The sequence below is a fragment of the Athene cunicularia genome (assembly GCF_003259725.1).
Source record: "Athene cunicularia isolate RWA chromosome 1 unlocalized genomic scaffold, athCun1 chr1_part1, whole genome shotgun sequence".
Classification (NCBI taxonomy): Eukaryota; Metazoa; Chordata; class Aves; order Strigiformes; family Strigidae; genus Athene; species Athene cunicularia.
The window spans coordinates 38398588-38416187 of record NW_020799091.1 but is presented as its reverse complement, the minus strand read 5'-3'; positions in this window follow the sequence as shown (position 1 = coordinate 38416187).

Sequence of the window (17600 nt, the reverse complement as noted above, 5' to 3'; positions counted from 1 at the left end):
TTTTACATGAAAGGGGTTGGTGCTAGTTTAGAAAAATAATACTAGGACTTCAGGAGATCTGGAAAACAATCGGTTAATCTGTAACTTCACCTAATCAGTTTTAGAAACTAGCCCACATACAAGGTAATTTTGAAAGTGGAAATTTAAATCAGTATATGGATGAAATAGTTTTAACCTGTGTTGATGTAAAAAGTACATTTCTAAGTATTTGTCCAAAATCTAGTGATGTGATAGGGCACAGTTAGTAAGACATTCCTAATGTACACTGTGTCTGGTTTCCTCACATCTAAAAAAATCCTGAGCACTGAACTGATTGAGAAATATCAGAAGGAAGATAGCAGTCTTCATACATCACTTCAACTAAATCTGAAAGTTATATGAGTATTGCCCTTGTATTCTCATGATTTCCCTGGCCTGAGCATTTCTACTCTCCAGTTACCTCATCTAATATGTACATGTATTCAGACATATAATGGCAACAGTAAAGACCTCTTTGAGAGCTGAAAAGCCTGCTGAAGAAGTTGAGTAAATACTTAGATCATTAGCCCATGCTAGCCCCATTTTGCCATAGTTATATTTAACAATATGTTATCTAGTGATTTCTATAGCATCTGCTTCTCTGCAATCTCTTATCCTTCTAGATTCAACTCTGTAAAAAGACATGCAAAGGAGAGAAAGCTGTTCTCACACTTTTTTGACATTTAGATTATTCATTAGATACCTAAACTGATACGTATATAGCTACATATATTCTGCCTAAATATAGTTACTTATAAAAGATACTTATAAAAAATAAGAGAGAGAGAATGTAGAAAGTTGAGGGGAATAAAAAAAAACAAAAAACAAAAAAAAACCAACCAAAACCCACAACAACCTAGATGGTAAAATCATGATTGTGTTAAACTCAGTATATGGTTCTCTCCTGAGTCCAGCTGAGATTTGCTTACTTAGTGGATATATTTTAATTGTTGTTACTGAATCTTTTCTTTCTGACCCAAGATGTCAGATCACTATGTGGCTGAAGCTATGCTTGCTAAGTTATTCTGGCATTAATCACATTTATTGTTTGCAGGACCACAATTCTTTTACTTATGGACACTACCCTTGGGAATACAGGTCACTGTTATCTAACAGCAAAATCTACAGCTGCTCTTACTGACTTCAATTTGAGTCTTACTTCCTCAACAGAGGTCATATAGAGCAACTGAAGTTAATTTTATGAGACATCTGTTATAGTTGTGGTTATACTTATTCTTCAAGACTGCCCTCTAAAGTAGCAGTTGCTAAAAGGAAATCAGACACCTTAATATAGAAGGAAAACCAACAAATTATATATTTACAACCACAGTATTTTTCAAAATTCCTATATGTTTTCATATTAAAGAATATGAAATTTATACCTGGATAATAACAGAAATAAAATTCTGAATATTTAGAAGGGTGGGTGTTTTTTTGTTTTGTGGTGGGGGTTTTTTTGTTTGTTTTTTCTTTTTTTTTTTTTTTTCCCCCATGGTTTTTTAGTTAATGATGATTTTCCTTCACAGTAATTGCTACAAATAAAGAAATAATAGGAAAATATACATTTATTCATTATAAAGAGAATCATATCTGAGCATGTAAGCATCTAGATATACAGTGTGGTATTTTTTTCTCCTAAAATGTAGGTGTCTGCTTTGACAGAGCCACACTCCAAGATTTCTTAATGTTTCTATTTAGAAAATCCTTCCTTTCCCCTTTCCCACGCATTTTTTTTCCATGTATTATATGTCTATACACTGTCTATACAATGAAATATTCTTTGTTTTCCAATGGAATGTTTTGAAGGCTGAACAAAACCCATATGGCTGTCTGAAGAAAAAATCTCCTAGGAAATATATAGATTTTTTTTTTTTTTCTGAAGGTACCCATAAAAATACCATTAAACTGAAAAAAACAAGATTTGCCATTTCCACGAAGTTTACTCTGCTGATAAGTAGTGCCATATATTCATATATTTTTTTAATATATTTGATTATTTCAGTTTCTTCATAACCAAAGAGTCTCATAATTTTTCCTAAAATTTTCATATGAGAGGATCAGGCCAACTGGAAACTGAGACTATCCAGCCCCTTTTTTTCAGCCGTATTTATCATACAATCAGGATTTCTCTGTGAGTATTAAATGCAAAAAAAAAAAAATCTGGATTAAAGTAGTCTTAATCCAATGTCACATCCCCACTATTGCTCAGATTTATTTTGGAACTCTTACCTTTCACACATTGCTTCTTTCCTGACTCCAATTATTATGCTCTTGTCAATACACTAAGATCTTTTTGTGGTTTTAATTTGTTGGGTGTCTTTTTTACTTAATTCAATACTTGTCACAGCAATGTATTTTATTTTCATTTTTTCTCATTCAAGGTATATCCATATATCTATGCAAGATATGCTTTGTAAACTTATATAATCATAAAAGCACTTTTTATGGCTTCTTTTTGCTAATATCCTTATTTATAGAATGACAGAAAACATTCATATCTTGCTTAAAAACTAATTCACACCCTATTTACTTTCAGAAAGATTGTCCAAATATTTTAGGATATTTTAGTTATAAATACTTTATGGAGAAATTAGCTGAGTCAGGGAATATGCCTTGGTATCCTTCTGCTGTTATTATTTGTACTTTTCATACTCATGCAGTGATATGACTTGTTAGATTTCTTGCAACTTTTTCTGTATGTTGCAAGTTGTCTCAGACCGTTGATGGTTTTGTTTTTGTTTGGTTTGACTTGACTGCATTACATATTGCATGCAGGTCTGTGATTTTTTTCACTGGACTATGACTGTGACATCTGCATGCATGCCTGCTTCTCTTTGTCTCGCGCTTTGGATTCCCTGTGATACTGAAAGTGCCAAAATATTTTCACTCTCTCATAAATTCCAGTCTGTGCCAGGTTGAATAGTATTTGCCTGGCAGATAATTACCTTTTTAGAATTTTATGAAACACTTATTACAAATTTATGCTTTTATGAAAGTTTTACTGTTTCCCAAAATTACATTACTGGCTTTTAAGGCTTTGATCAGTTGCAAAATCTATAGTTTTATATGTCCTGTATCTAAAACTTTAAAACAAAACAAAACAAAAGAAAACAAACCTAACCAAAAAACCTGACACATTATTTTCGATGTAGTGCAGTATTCTAATTATAATATGGTTTCAAAATTAGAATATTAAGCTAATTATAACCTGTCAAAATCTGAATTCCAGAACAGTTATTTCCAACACCAGTGTGTCATAAATAACGGGAACAATCAAGATTGGTTTGTAGGTATCCTTTTTTTTTGAGACAGACACCAAAGCACTCTCTCAATATAATTGTCCTGTTCTAGTTCTTCACATTTCTTTTAACTTTTAACACTAGCTAAGCTTCAAATGGTTCATTGTTCCTATGGTAAATTTCCTAGGAAATATTACTTCTGCTTTCACATCTTGCTTAATTCTAAATTGCATATTTGCAAAGCAATGTAGTTAACAAGGAGCATTTGAACTAAAAAACAAATGTGGGATTTGTCTTTTCAGTTTTTGTTTTGTTTTTGTTTTTTTTTTTAGATTCAGACTTCTGAAATTTTACATGGGCCTGCTCTAGACTGAATATATAACAGGATTTAGTTAGCTGGGCTCATTGACAGAGCTTTAATCTAGATTTGAAGGGGGAAGGGGGCAAAACATCTGCCCATCTGAAGTGCATGTATACCACTGCACACAGCATGGTTAACAAACAGGAGGAACTTGAAGCCATGATGAAAGAGGAATATTTTGATATAGTGGCTATTACAGAAACATGGTGGGATGTCTCCCATGACTGCAGTGTGCCAGCTGATGGCTAAAAGTTCTTTAGGAGGGATAGACAAGGAAGCAGAGGTGGTGGGTGGTGCTGTCTGTCAGGGACTGTTATGATTGCTTTGAGCACAAGTGTAGTGAAGACAGGGTGGAGTGTCTTTGTGTTAGAATCAGGGGGAAGGCCAACAGGGCAGATGTTGTAGTAGGAGTCTACTATAGGCCACCAAACCAGGACAGAGAGGTGGATGAAACATTCCATAGAGACTTAGGAGAAATCTCACGATAGCTTGCCCTTGTTCTTGTGGGAGACTTCAATTTCTCAGGCATCTGCCGGAAATACAACACAGCAGAGTGGAGCCAGTCCCAGAGATTCCTGGAATGTGTGGCAGATAGCTTCCTGACACAGCTGGTGAGTGAACCGACCAGAGAAGGTGCCCTGCTGGATCTCCTCTTTGTGAACAGAGAAGGACTGGTGGATGATGTGGTGGTTGGAGGATGACTAGGGCACAGTGATCATGAATAGAGTTCTCTGTTCTTAGGGAGGCCAGGAGAGGGGGCAGCAGAACTGACATCCTGGACTTCCAAAGGGCTGACTTTGTCTTGTTTAGGCACCTGCTTGAAAGGATTGCCTGGGAGACGATCCTGAAGGGTAGAGGGGTCCAGGAAGGCTGGACACTCTTTAAGAAGGAAGTGTTAATGGCACGGGAGCAGGCTGTCCCCAGGTGCTGTAAGAGAAACCAACGGCAGAGAAGACCACCCTGGCTGAACAGGGAGCTTTGGCTGCAACTCAGGGAGAAAAAGAGAGTTTACAACCTTTGGAAAAGGGACTAGCCAATGACAGTGATTACAAAGATGCTGTGAGGCTATGCAGGGTGGAAATCAGGAGGTCTAAAGCCCAGCATGAAATTAATCTGGCTTCAGAAATCAAGGACAAGAAGAAATGTTTCTATGACAGTAGCAAAAGAAAGACCAGGTAGAGCCTCCATCCCCTGCTAGATGCAGGAGGAAACACGGTAACAATTGATGAGGAAAAGGCTGAGGTGCTTAATGCCTTCTTTGCCTCAGTCTTTAATAACAAGACCAGTTGTACTGAGGGAATCCAGCCTTCTCAGCCAGAAGACAGAGACTGGGAGAACAATCCCCCCCCCAATCCAAGAGGAGACAGTCAGTCACCTACTGCATAACATAAACATATGCAAGTCTATGGGACCAGATGGGATACACCCGAGGGTGCTGAAGGAGCTGGCTGGGGTGCTCGCCAAGCTGCTTTCTATTATTTACCAGCAGTCCTGGCTGACTGGGGAGGTCACGACATATTGGAAATTGGCCAATGTGACACCCATATATAAGAAGAGTTGGAAGGATGATCCGGGAAATTACAGGCCTGTCAGCTTGACTTTGGTGCCCGGGAAGCTGATGGAGCAGCTCATCCTGAGTACCATCACACAACATGTGTGGGACAGCCAGATGATCAGGCCCAGTCAGCATGGGTTTGTGAAAGGCAGGTCCTGACTGACAAACCTGATCTCCTACGACCTGCTTCTTGGATGAGGGAAAGGCTGTAGATGTTGTTTCCCTTGACTTTAGTAAGGCCTTTGACACCGATTCTCACAGCATTCTCCTGGTGAAACTGGCTGCTTGAGGCTTGGAGGGGCACATTTTCTTCTGGGTAAAAATTGTCTGGATGGCCAGGCCCAAAGTGTTGTGGTGAACGGAGTTAAATCCAGTTGGCGGCCGGTCACGAGTGGTGTCCCCCAGGGCTGGGTGTTGGGGCCACTCCTGTTTAACATCTTTATTGATGATCTCAAAAAAGGGGATCGAGTGCACCCTCAGTCAGTTTGCAGATGACCCCAAGTTGGGTGGGAGTGTTGATGTGCTCGAGGGTAGGGAGGCTCTGCAGAGAGACCTGGACAGGCTGGAGCCATGGGCTGAGGCCAACTGCAGGAGTTTCCATAAGGCCAAATGCCAGGGGCTGCCCTTGGGCCACAACAACCCCCAGCAGCGCTACAGGCTTGGGGAGGAGTGGCTGGAGAGCTGCCAGTCACAGAGGGACCTGGGTGGGTTGACTGATAGCCGGCTGAACAGGAGCCAGCAGTGTGCCCAGGTGGCCAAGAAGGCCAATGGCATCCTGGCTTGTGTCAGCAATAGCGTGGCCAGCAGGGACAGGGAAGGGATCTGACCCCTGTCCTCGGCACTGGTGAGGCCGCCCCTCAATTCCTGTGTTCAGTTTTGGGCCCCTCACTACAAAAAGGACACTGAATGACTCGAGCGTGTCCAGAGAAGGGCAACGGAGCTGGTGCAGGGTCTGGAGCACAGGTCGTGCGGGGAGCGGCTGAGGGAACTGGGGGTGTTTAGTCTGGAGAAGAGGAGGCTGAGGGGAGACCTCATCGCCCTCTACAGCTCCCTGAAAGGAGGGTGCAGAGAGCTCGGGATGAGTCTCTAACAAAGTAATAAGCAACAGGACAAGAGGTAATGGTCTCAAGTTGCACCAGGGAAGGTTTAGACTGGATATTAGGAAGCATTTCTTTCCAGAAAGGGGTTGTTAGGCGTTGGAATGGGCTGCACAAGGAGGTGGTGGAGTCCCCATCCCTGGAGGTGCTTAAGAATCGGGTTGACATAGCGCTGAGAGATATAGTGTAGCTGAGAACTGTCAGTGTTAGGTTAATGGTTGGACTAGATGATCTTCAATGTCCTTTACAACCTGGATGATTCTGTGATTCCGTATTCTGTGATATCAGCTGTAGTGCACTGCTTAATATTCAGTTACCCGATCAACACCTATATTTCAGATAATCCTAAATTTTAGACACCATCTATACTAAGAAACATATGATTTGAGTACACAGTAACTACATTTCATATCTCAACTGTATATTTATCCAGCATTACACGTGGAACAGTTCTAGTTGAAGTGTTCCCACATTCTGAGGATGCATCTGCATGTCCCACTTGCATTCACATCTCCCATTTTCAAGAAAGTACATTAACTACCAGGAGATTCAGTGTTCCCAATTAAATGTTTTTTCATTATTCATACAGTTAAGTTTCTATCACTTTTCTTGCTGGAACCAATATAAATTTAGAAATATGTGTATTGTGCAAACGGAAGATTATAATGTACAAAATATGACTATGACTATGTTACTAGGACTTCCTGCATGAAGGAAAAGTTCTGTGCAGTTATTTTAGGTCGTCTGGAGTTTCACATTACAAAATGATACATTTCTTGGCTACTGTGACAAAGAATAGAAGGCTATCTGTCCTGAGTTAACCAAAGGTCCATCTAGCCCAGTACACTACAGGGTATCTTGTGAATTATAAAAGTGTCAAGAATGAAAAATATTTCCTCTAGCTTTTATGGAGATCTTGTTAAAGTGTAGTTACTTACTCACTCTATAATTATTCCAAAATTACTCAGCTAACTGTGCTTATGATGAGATAGCTGAACTTCTTGTTTCATAGGAAGAGTAATCAATGGATAGACAGCGTAGTCAAATCTGAATCTCATACATATCTGGGAAGACAGAGACTGATGTGTCTTAAATACTGAATGCTCTGAATTTCAGAGGGGACATCACAGCTGAAGTTCAAGTTTCATTCATACTCCAGAACACAAGTTCTATTTCACTACTGCCAGTTATGAACATGTGTAAGAGCTGCACAGTCTTTATTTATATTTTCCTTTTCTATTTTATGATGTTGGTAAATCGCTGGAGTATCATGGACTCACCATTTTCTGTGTTGCTTATTGTCATCTCCTCTTCCCATGACTTCCCAGACTGTTCAAACTTCTAATACAAAGAAGTGAAGAAAACGATTGTCTCTTTTCTCAGATGTGTAGGGAACAGTAATCACAGTCATCCACATGAAAAGATCATTGTTGTTCTTGCATTCAATCCAGTTTATATCTACTTTCTCTCACTTATAATCTGCTGCCAGTGTATTAAAGAACTCTATCAGGCTTCTCCAATATGTGCTTTTTTACTTTCTTTCCCTCATTAGCAATCTACCCTGCTTATATTCTCCCATCTGCACTTACTATTGCAGGTATCAGAAGCTTTGAAGCTACTGCCATTTAGAACAATTTTTGTCTCTCTGCTTCATCGCATTGCCATCTCGTTTTACATTTCAAACATATATTTTCTCCCTTGACTGTTAGTTTGTTCTCTCTCTAATATTACTATTCTCTTTACATTTATTAACAAACTCTGCAAAACTGGATATCTTGTGTCTGAAAAGAGAGTCATAATACTATGACATGGTAAATGTTCAGAAGGATTTGTAACACTATCACAGGTGTTGCTTGCTTGTTTTAATTACATACATAGTTTCAGTGTGTTAAAATAAAAGGCAACTGAAGAAAAGCAATACAGACATTATGGTCTCAGTTCAGTTGTCCATGTATTTCCTACCAGATGCCACCTGAGATGTCCTAAAGTATCCCACCTGGCTTCCAGCTGCCACTTCTGAAAGTTTCCTGTCTCCCACAGTCATAACTGCCAACTGTCTCTGAACCTTTCAGATAATCTAAAATGTTCCAAAAATACTGTGTTGAGGTAGCTGAACTGATTTCTAACTGCCTAATAAGACTGAATTGAAATGCTCCATAGACATCCTTGACTGTACCAACTAGATCCATAGTGGCTAAAATTAAGTTAATTTTAAAATTAAGACCTTATACTCCATGTGAAGATCTCCACATGTAAACTTCTAACTAGAAGTAAATCTGAAATTGAGTCAGAGCAATAACACAGTTTGTACATTTAAGAATTATCCACAATTCTGAAAACGGAAATTCAGAAAAATATAGAAACTACATGAATTAGTTCTATAGCTACAAGATGGCCCTGACTCATTTTCCCATACTTAGTTACCTGAAAACTTTTACAATAACGTTGTTATGGCCGGATGTCCAGCTAGTGCTGTATCAGGACACAGGTGTCTTCTATGTTCTTAGTGGTCTGACATACTGATATCTTAGGCTAGGAATTTTCAAATTACTTCCATATGCTTATCTGTGTTTGTAAACCAGTTTTTAACTATCTTTAAGCATCTAATTTAGATGTCAAAGCTCAAAGATAGCCTCCTCTGGCTCACTGAAGTGCTAAGGCTTGGACAATAAGCCCAAGCCAGAGCTGACCTATACATGAATCCTGTATATTTTATAACTAATAATCATTGTGCTAGGAGGTATTGCACTAAACATATGTATCTTGGATATATCCTTATCTTTCCTTGTGTACAGGCAAGATAAGAGGGTCACAGAGACTGCTGTCTGGCCCTGTGACCTGGTGTGTGACCTTGCTCATAAATAAATTAGATAAACTGGGAAACTCCCTTAATTTCTCCCCTGAGCCCTGGCTAGTCTCTGGGAGAATCTAATGTGAGAATGGAACCAGGTATTTCTGCTCAAAACAAAGGTGCCAGCTATTCTGGCCCGTCGATCTCTGGTATATCAGGCTGGACCCGCTCACAGCGACTTTGGCAGCCTCACCTACGGGTGGAGGCACCGCGTAGGATTTCCCCCTTGCCGGGACAGGCTCCCCAACCCCTCGCTGTAACCGGGGCTGCCCAGCCACTGCGGGGCTGAGTGATGGGAACGTATGCAAGTGGTGGTGGAGCTTTCTTCATCACTATTCTCTCTCTCTTGTAGTAATGATTTGATGCATTACCCTGTATTTTCCTGTTTGTTGCTTTAGGTGCACTATTCTGTCTTTCCTTACTGTATGTTTTCTGTATTATTCTGTTACATTATTTAGTTATTTTAAGTAAAATACGCTAGCTTTTTTCAATCTGGTGTCTGAGTTTAATTGTATCCCTTATCAGCAAAACACTCACTTAAGCAGTAGAGAAATGTGCTTTAATGCTAGTCTAGTTTCTGCCTGAGACATGAACCACTGTAACTTAAGAGAGTACTGGGGCAGGAGTATCACTGAAAATATGTCCTGTTCAGTAGCTCTAAAAGTTGAAATTTCATGTGGTTATCAGGAAAGGTAACCCTTGACTTTCAAATTCACACATCACTGGTAGAAGATGCTAGAATGGCTGGTAGAGTAATACACCACAAAAACATAGGAATAGCTATGGATCAGACTATGGCAATTTCTATTATTAAGTCTTTACCTAAAATGTAAAATGGACAACTAGAGGATTATAGTGACTCCATTTTTTTTTTTTTTTTTTTTTTTTTTTTTTTTTTTTTAAATATGTAGCTATATAACATTTCAAGTTTTGAACTGTCCTTCACTGATGTATCTCAAATGTTGTCATTACATCAAAAAAGAGCATCTAGAACTTCCTTTGTAACTAGTAGAGAAAAAAAACAGGGCACATCTATGGTTAATATTAGCCAAATATACACTTTTATTTAGGTAAGATGAAAAGAATCCTTGAAGTATTAATCTTTCTCCAACTACTACTTCTTTTCTTTCTGTTTGCTACAGGTCTCTTCTTTGTATTTGGACTCTGATAAACAGAAAAAAATAATATTGTGCCCTATTTTGAGTTTTCTTTTATGTCTATCTATTCATCAAGAGAAGATGATATTAAGATCTAACTATATAGGGAGGACTTTGCAGCCCTCAGAGTTTGACAGATTTCTTTGAGGTATTAGGCATACACTGAGCTGAGAGGTATTATCAGGGGAAAGAGACAAAGCCCTCTTAATTCCTTATTTGTAAATTCAGATATGTTCTGTTGTGTACGAGCTTCAACGGTTTTCTATAAAATACTGTAATTTCTTTCTTAGGGAAAGTGTCAGATATGTACATATAAAGCACTATCCTGTTTTGAGCTTTAAAAAATCATTTACATACAAGGACATATACTCTACTTCTGAAATAACATGTTCTTATACTACATCTTATGCTATAGAGAAGTAATATTCTAAATATTTTACATGTTCACTCCTAATTCCTTTATCAGTATTTCTTTTCTTACTCCTTCTTTAGGTAAACTGTACATTTAGTATTAAACAGAGTAGAAAATATGATACTGATGCAAAAGATGTTGCTAATTACATGATTTGATCTCAGTCATTATTTTCTGAATAATAATGACAGCTAATTTAAACTTAATGCACAGGCAATTTCTTAGAATATCCATGCCAACAACTTCAGAAAGACAATAATGCCAAGGCTGAGTTAAGAAAGTGAAGCATAATTTAACAGATTTCCAGTGCACTGAGCAAAGATAAAAATTCTTTCATAAGATGTTGCGGTGTTGCAAATGAAAATCTTTCAGTATTCACCTAACATGCAAGCACTTCAAGGACTCATTGCAATTCTATAATCTTGATCTATTAAAAGTATTTATGCATGGATATCTACAACATCAGTAAAACAGGGGTTTTGTGTACTTGAAATTGCAACAACTGTGTAAAATCTATACTTAGATAAATAAATCATTTGTGACACAATTTAAAAGAGAAAGACCATATTGAAAACAGAAATCAATTATTAAATGATCATGCACTTCCCTAAATGATTGTTATAGAAAATAAAACAGTATTTTAAAAATTTTCTTTGTGATCTTATTTCTGAATGTTTCAATAGTGAGCTCTTAGTATTTACTGTTGAACATTCTAAACCTTGTCTTAGCATAATGTAAGTCAAGAGTATCATTGCTGAACTCAATAAAACTAGAATTTCAAAACAAGAGTAATTGAGAATGATACCTAGTAAACCAATACAGGAAAACACTTTTTTCATCAACTTTTACAGTTAACTTTATCTGGAAAAAGTATCACTATGAAAACCAAATCTGAATATTCTATTCATTTTTGTTTGCAGTTGTCTATGGCTGCAAAATTAAATAGATGGTATTACATTCAGCCCATGTTTTGCTCAAGAGGAGCATGGTGAACAGGGTCAGCAAGCAGGGATTTAGCAGATGACATGAAGGAAGGAATTATTTACTACAAGGGTGCTGAGACACTTTAAAAAATTGCCCAGAGATGTTGTGGATACCCCATCCCTGGAAATATTGAAGATCAGGTTGGACCACACTATGAGAACCTAATATAGTGGAAGACATCCCTGCCCATGGCAGGGGAGTTGGAAATAGATGATCTTTAAAAGTCCCTTCCAACCCAAACCTCTCTATGATTATTCCATGATTCTATGAAAGTTATTTGTTATTTGAATACAAAGCCAGGTTTCTGCTTCTGCTGTTTCCAGATGAAGGTGTGCCTGTAACTTCCACTTCATTGATTAGGCAATTCAAGGCTCTTATTCAACAGCTGTAAGGGAGCACCGGTTTAGCTATTGCTGTACACTGACAATGAATGTGGCAACCAGGATGAGCAAACGAAGCTTTGACAGTAAATGCATGAGAAGGCATGGAAGAAATCCTAGAGGAGCTGCTCAGACAACATGGGACTGCTAGAGACAGTACAAGCAAAGAAAGTACTTTCAGCAGAGTACAGTTCCTAGCACCAGCTGGCCGGTATGTCTCTACAAATTAGAGACCTCAAGGGAAATGAGGGTCGTGAGGGAGAACTTTATCTGTTTAGGTCTCTGACTGCAAGAATGACTCATATTTCTCTTTGAATCTGGGCACAGCAGCTCCCAAACCGAAACAGACACCCGGTAAGAAATAAAGGACAAATCATGAATGAAATTCTGATTAGATACTAGGAAAAAGAAAAATCACCGAGGATCATCAAACACTGGACAAAAGTTGACTAGAGACGCTATCCATCTTTGGAAATATTCAGAACTCAGATGGACAGAGTCAGGAACAATTGTGTGTACCTTCAGAGCTGGCCTACCAATGCGGGAATTGGACCAAGTGAGCTTTAGAGGTCCTCTCAAACCTAAATGATGCCTTAGTTCTGTGATGATGGTGTTACAAAACAGTTCTCCTACTGAATTATATGAGGATCTCATAAACAACTTTTTTTTCTTTTTCCCTTTTTGAATAGATTTGCGCTATAAGTCTATCTCATAATCCTAATCATCCAGTTCTGCTGTTTTTTAATTTACTCTCATTGGTATTAATTATTTTACATATACCACTGAAATAACAATGAGCAATTTAATGCATTCACATAGCAAATCATAACAGACTGAATAGTGATATTCTGTCTAATAAGCAACCCCTTCAGCTCTTACATCTGAGATTCATGTGATTATTGCACTGAGGACCAGCAACTATGTATATATATCTCAAGGGCCTAAAATAGAAAAAGATCGGAATATTAATCATGTAGTGGTAGAACTATTGCTTAGAAAAATCTTTCCTGGAAGCAAAGAAAAGAAAATACAGGTTGTCTTGAGCTCTAATTTTTAAATTACAACCAAATTTTCTTTCATGGCCAAAACTACAGTATGAAGTATCTAAGTAGGAAAGTATTACATTTGCTCTAAAATTGGCACCTGAATGTAAATTGAAAGCCAGTAAAAAAAATTAACCATATGAAATAATTGATTTTCAGTTCTTGTTTGTTTTCTTAAAAAAATTTCCACAAGCTATCATTTCTATTATTCCATTAAGAAAAAGCATTCCAAAGTAAAGTGTATAAAAGCAATAAAATGACAAATGAAAAACATGTTGATAGCTGCTTCTGAAGGAAATCTGTCTTGTTTGCTCTCTAGCCAATGATGATTAAGTATTTCTGGTCACTTCACCCTTCAGGAAATCTATTGATCAAATAACAATAACAACAATAATAATAATAATAAAAATTATTATTATTATTATTATTATTCCCCCTCTCATTCGACTGTCATGATTCTCCTGAAAGCACTCCTTAATACAGAAACAATAACAGCTTATTTTTTTTTTTTTTTTCCTCAGGAGCCTATAGTTAGATAATTTGTGCTTACAGGAAACAGTCTTACTCTAGCTTTTTATCAGAAACTAAGTTTCTAGGGAAATAGCATTGTTAAGGTTTGCTAAAATGGAAATGTAAAGCTGTATACTGATAGAAGTTTGTCATCAAAATCACCTGTTGTGGCAGAAATTGAACTGATTATCTGAACCAAAGATGACATGAAAAATCAAAAAATTAAAAAGGAGCTTCCTTCTGTGCCTAGAAAAGACAACATAAATAATAAAGGTTTAAGTGGAAAAGGCTTTCAGTGAATGTAAAGAAGTTGCACTAAAAAATAAGTAACAGAAGAGTTTCACCTGATTATTAATTTAATGACAAATACCAGTGCTCATGGATTGCATAACATTTTTCTTATACTGGTCTCTGATGCATTTAAGGTGACAAATTAATTTGGTAAGAGATGAATCCCCTTGCATTCTGGCCAGTCCTCAGAGATTAGAGGGGCTGGGGGTGGCTGGACTTATCTCTTTAACAGGTATGACAGTTAGGGTTAGGCCTGACAGCAGATGCATGAACAGCCCCTGTGCTGTAGGTCCGGTTGCATTCAGGAGAAGCAGTCAGGTTCACAAATAGTACGGTTTATTCTTATGCAACATCTACAGATTCTTTGGGATTGCCCACGATAAATGCATAAACTACAGGTTGGCCATATGGCACTACACAAAAAGAAAAGCTATTGCAATCATATGCAATTAATTTCCAGGTAATCACCTGGCCTAGCTGAGGCCCAAATCTTACTAAAAAGTGTTCCTTCTAGGGGGTGTGAGGAGCACAAACCCATCGATCTGTCCCTCTGATCTGGTATCGGATTATCGTCCCTCTGAGTTAGATACAAACCCGGAGTAGTATTTATCTATGTATGTGTGAGTAGGTGGGACTTTGGTCAAGCCATTGTGTCTTGGTGCAAGGTGTGCGCTGTTTTTGTGGGAAAAGAGGAAGAATGAGAGATAAGGTCTGCAGAGTACTGCAAAACAGTCCTTGAGAGAGGGGGAAGAGCAGGAGATAAATCTGTATAGTCATGTCAAATATTCCTTGAGAAAAGAAGAAGAATGGGACCATGCGGCCTCCATCTCACTTCACATTCTTCCTTGGTGCCACAGCAACACAAATCACAGGATCTCCATCCCGTCCTGTTTGTTCTCGGCACAATGTGTTAAGGAAATGTGTGGTTTGCATTTTTTTTTGCTGTTTCACTTTTCCACACTTCCAACAGTCTCAAAATATTTTGCAAGGATGAACTAAGAATGTGTCCCATATTGCAACGGCCAATACAGGTTGTTCTTTTCAGTAAAAAAGAAAAATCAATTGTCTAGTACCATGCAAGACTATCATCATGTCCAAGAACAGAGTGCAGGCAATCCTGAGTGACTTTCTTGTGTAAGGATGCCAGAACTACAATCCACACATCTCTGGTTCTGATTCACATTGTTTGATTACACAAGAATCATTAGTGGTAAATCAAAAGACTTCAGGGCTCATTTAAATCTTATAATATATCTGCTGTTTCATTTTCTGTCTGTTGTTTATCTCTTCTGAAGTTTCTAGTTATTAGGAAGCCTGGGAATCTGCGTGCAGTAGGGGGAAATCTCAGCTCCTGTTAAACATTCTTGACTTCTAGTTGCTTCTGGATTACTTCTGATTATATGCCCATGATAGAGACTATAAATAATATAATAATTTTTAATATTTAAATTAATAATAAACTCTCAGAGTATATTTACATGTGTGATAGTATATCTTTGGGTTCAAAACACTGTTATGGAGACACTTGTACAATTTGTAAAGGAATAAATTGTCCCTATCAAAATGCAGGATACAAACTACAATAATGAAAAAAAAATTATCAAATGTATACTGTATTTCAGTAAGTGTATTGATTTCATAGGTCTTCTGAAGTTCTACAAATTCCTTACGTTTTGAAACAAACTTTCAAATTCAGCAGAAATCAAACCTCCTTTTATACTTTGAGTAATGTTTTATAATAAAAAATGTGATTAATATAAAAAAAAAAGTTTCTGAGTCTCCAAGATATAGGAACATGGAGGGAAATTACTAGAATACTCTAAAAAAAAATTTAATTTATTATTATAAATGTATGAAGGAGAAGCTTTCTTTTCTGAACATTTTATTTGATTCAATAGCTGTATGAGTAACCAAGATGAAGAATACTGAAGAATAACACGTTGCAATTGCTGTAGTTGTGACAGGAAAGGCTTCCAGGGTGGTTTTAAATTTATGCAGTCTGGACGTACCAGTTCTGCAAACATTCCGGTAATTCCAGTACGTTCTCACATGTGGTCTGTGTATGTATGTATGTTTATTTATTTATAACTTTTTATTACTGGGGGGTGTGTGTGTTTTCTGTCTCCTCTAATACTGTGTGAAAATAACATACAAAGTTCTCTTTTGTGCTGTCTGCAGCTCCAAGGGAAAAAAAAAAAAAAAAAAAGAAAGAAAAAGAAAATGTAAATAAATGGTCTGTGCTCACTTCTTGTCAATAACTGCAGCAACTGAACCAGATAAAAAGAGAAAACTCCCTAGCTTGTTGTTCTGGGCCTTCAGATTTTGTAACTTTTCATGAATTCTTGCTGCTCACAAAGGGATTTCCATAACAAGACTCTTACTCTGCAGTACCTGAGACAGATTTCTGGATTGCTCTAGATTGCTTACTGGCCCACACTCCTGGAGTGTATGCATGCTTGGCATTAGAGATTCATCGGAAAAGTATTTCTTCACACACCATAAGGGAACTCCTGCCTGGGTCTAGTCCAGATGAACAGTTGTGTAATTGTGAAGCAAACGCACTGTATTAAGAAAATACAAAACTAAATCCTGATGTACTTAAGGCCAAGGAGAAAGAAATAGTTACCATGAGCTCAGCAAAGAACTCAGAGTGATGACAACTCAATGCAATCCTGCCCCTTCTCTCCGAGGGAGCCTTTCAGTGTTCAGGCTTAGAACACTAGACAGTGTGAGCATAAATCCAGGGAAAAGGAATTGATAACCGAGGGACATTTTGTATGGGGAGGAAAAAACAACCACCAAACAAACAAAAAACAAGCCAGAACTTCCCACACCTGTTTAACTCATTTTAATGAGACTTCTCTGAATTAATTAGGCAATATGGATTATTAAACTATTAAATCATCAACTAGACAAAAATTTAATTCTTGGTTCCATATATATGGTGTGTTCTATTTTGCCGTAAGATTTGTGAATGGAACTGTAGGAATGTAGACAAGAAGTTAAAACTAGAAACTTGGCGTGTCATTTTATTCCTCACAAAGTAGATGAACTTTCAGAGAATATTATTTAATTGATAGAATGGATATATATTTTTATAGAGCTGAGTTGGAATGCAGTCAGGACTGTGTCTTATTTCTAGTTCATAATTTTCTTTCTGGAAAAAAAAAAAAAAAAAAAAAAAAAAAAAAGAAAACCAAACCGAGATTTATCTGCCTTTAATGCTTGCATTGTATTTGTCTTCCACTGCATTAATATTGAATTATTTAATAAACATTATTACATTTAATATGCTTGCAAACTTTTTTTTTTAAGTTCAATAATAAAGAAATAATGACTACTAACAATCATATGGATGAGGAAAGAGTAATATTTAAATTTGAATGTTCTAATAATATTACTTGGAGAACTAGGATTAGAATTGTTTTCACAGCTTTACAAATATCAGTATCTGTAACTAAGATGTCATTCCTAATGAACTTATATGAAATAATAATTGGTTTATGATATAATATTGAAAACTTAAATTACAGGTAGTAAATGGTAGTACTCTCACTGTAATTAAATAGGAATTAACCTGTAGTGTTCTAATTAACTCTGGCAAAGCAATCATTATTTCACCACATTCATAATTATCCATTTCAAACCACAAGCACTACATTTTTATTTTTATTGCTGTTGTTTGGTGGGTTGGGTTTTTTT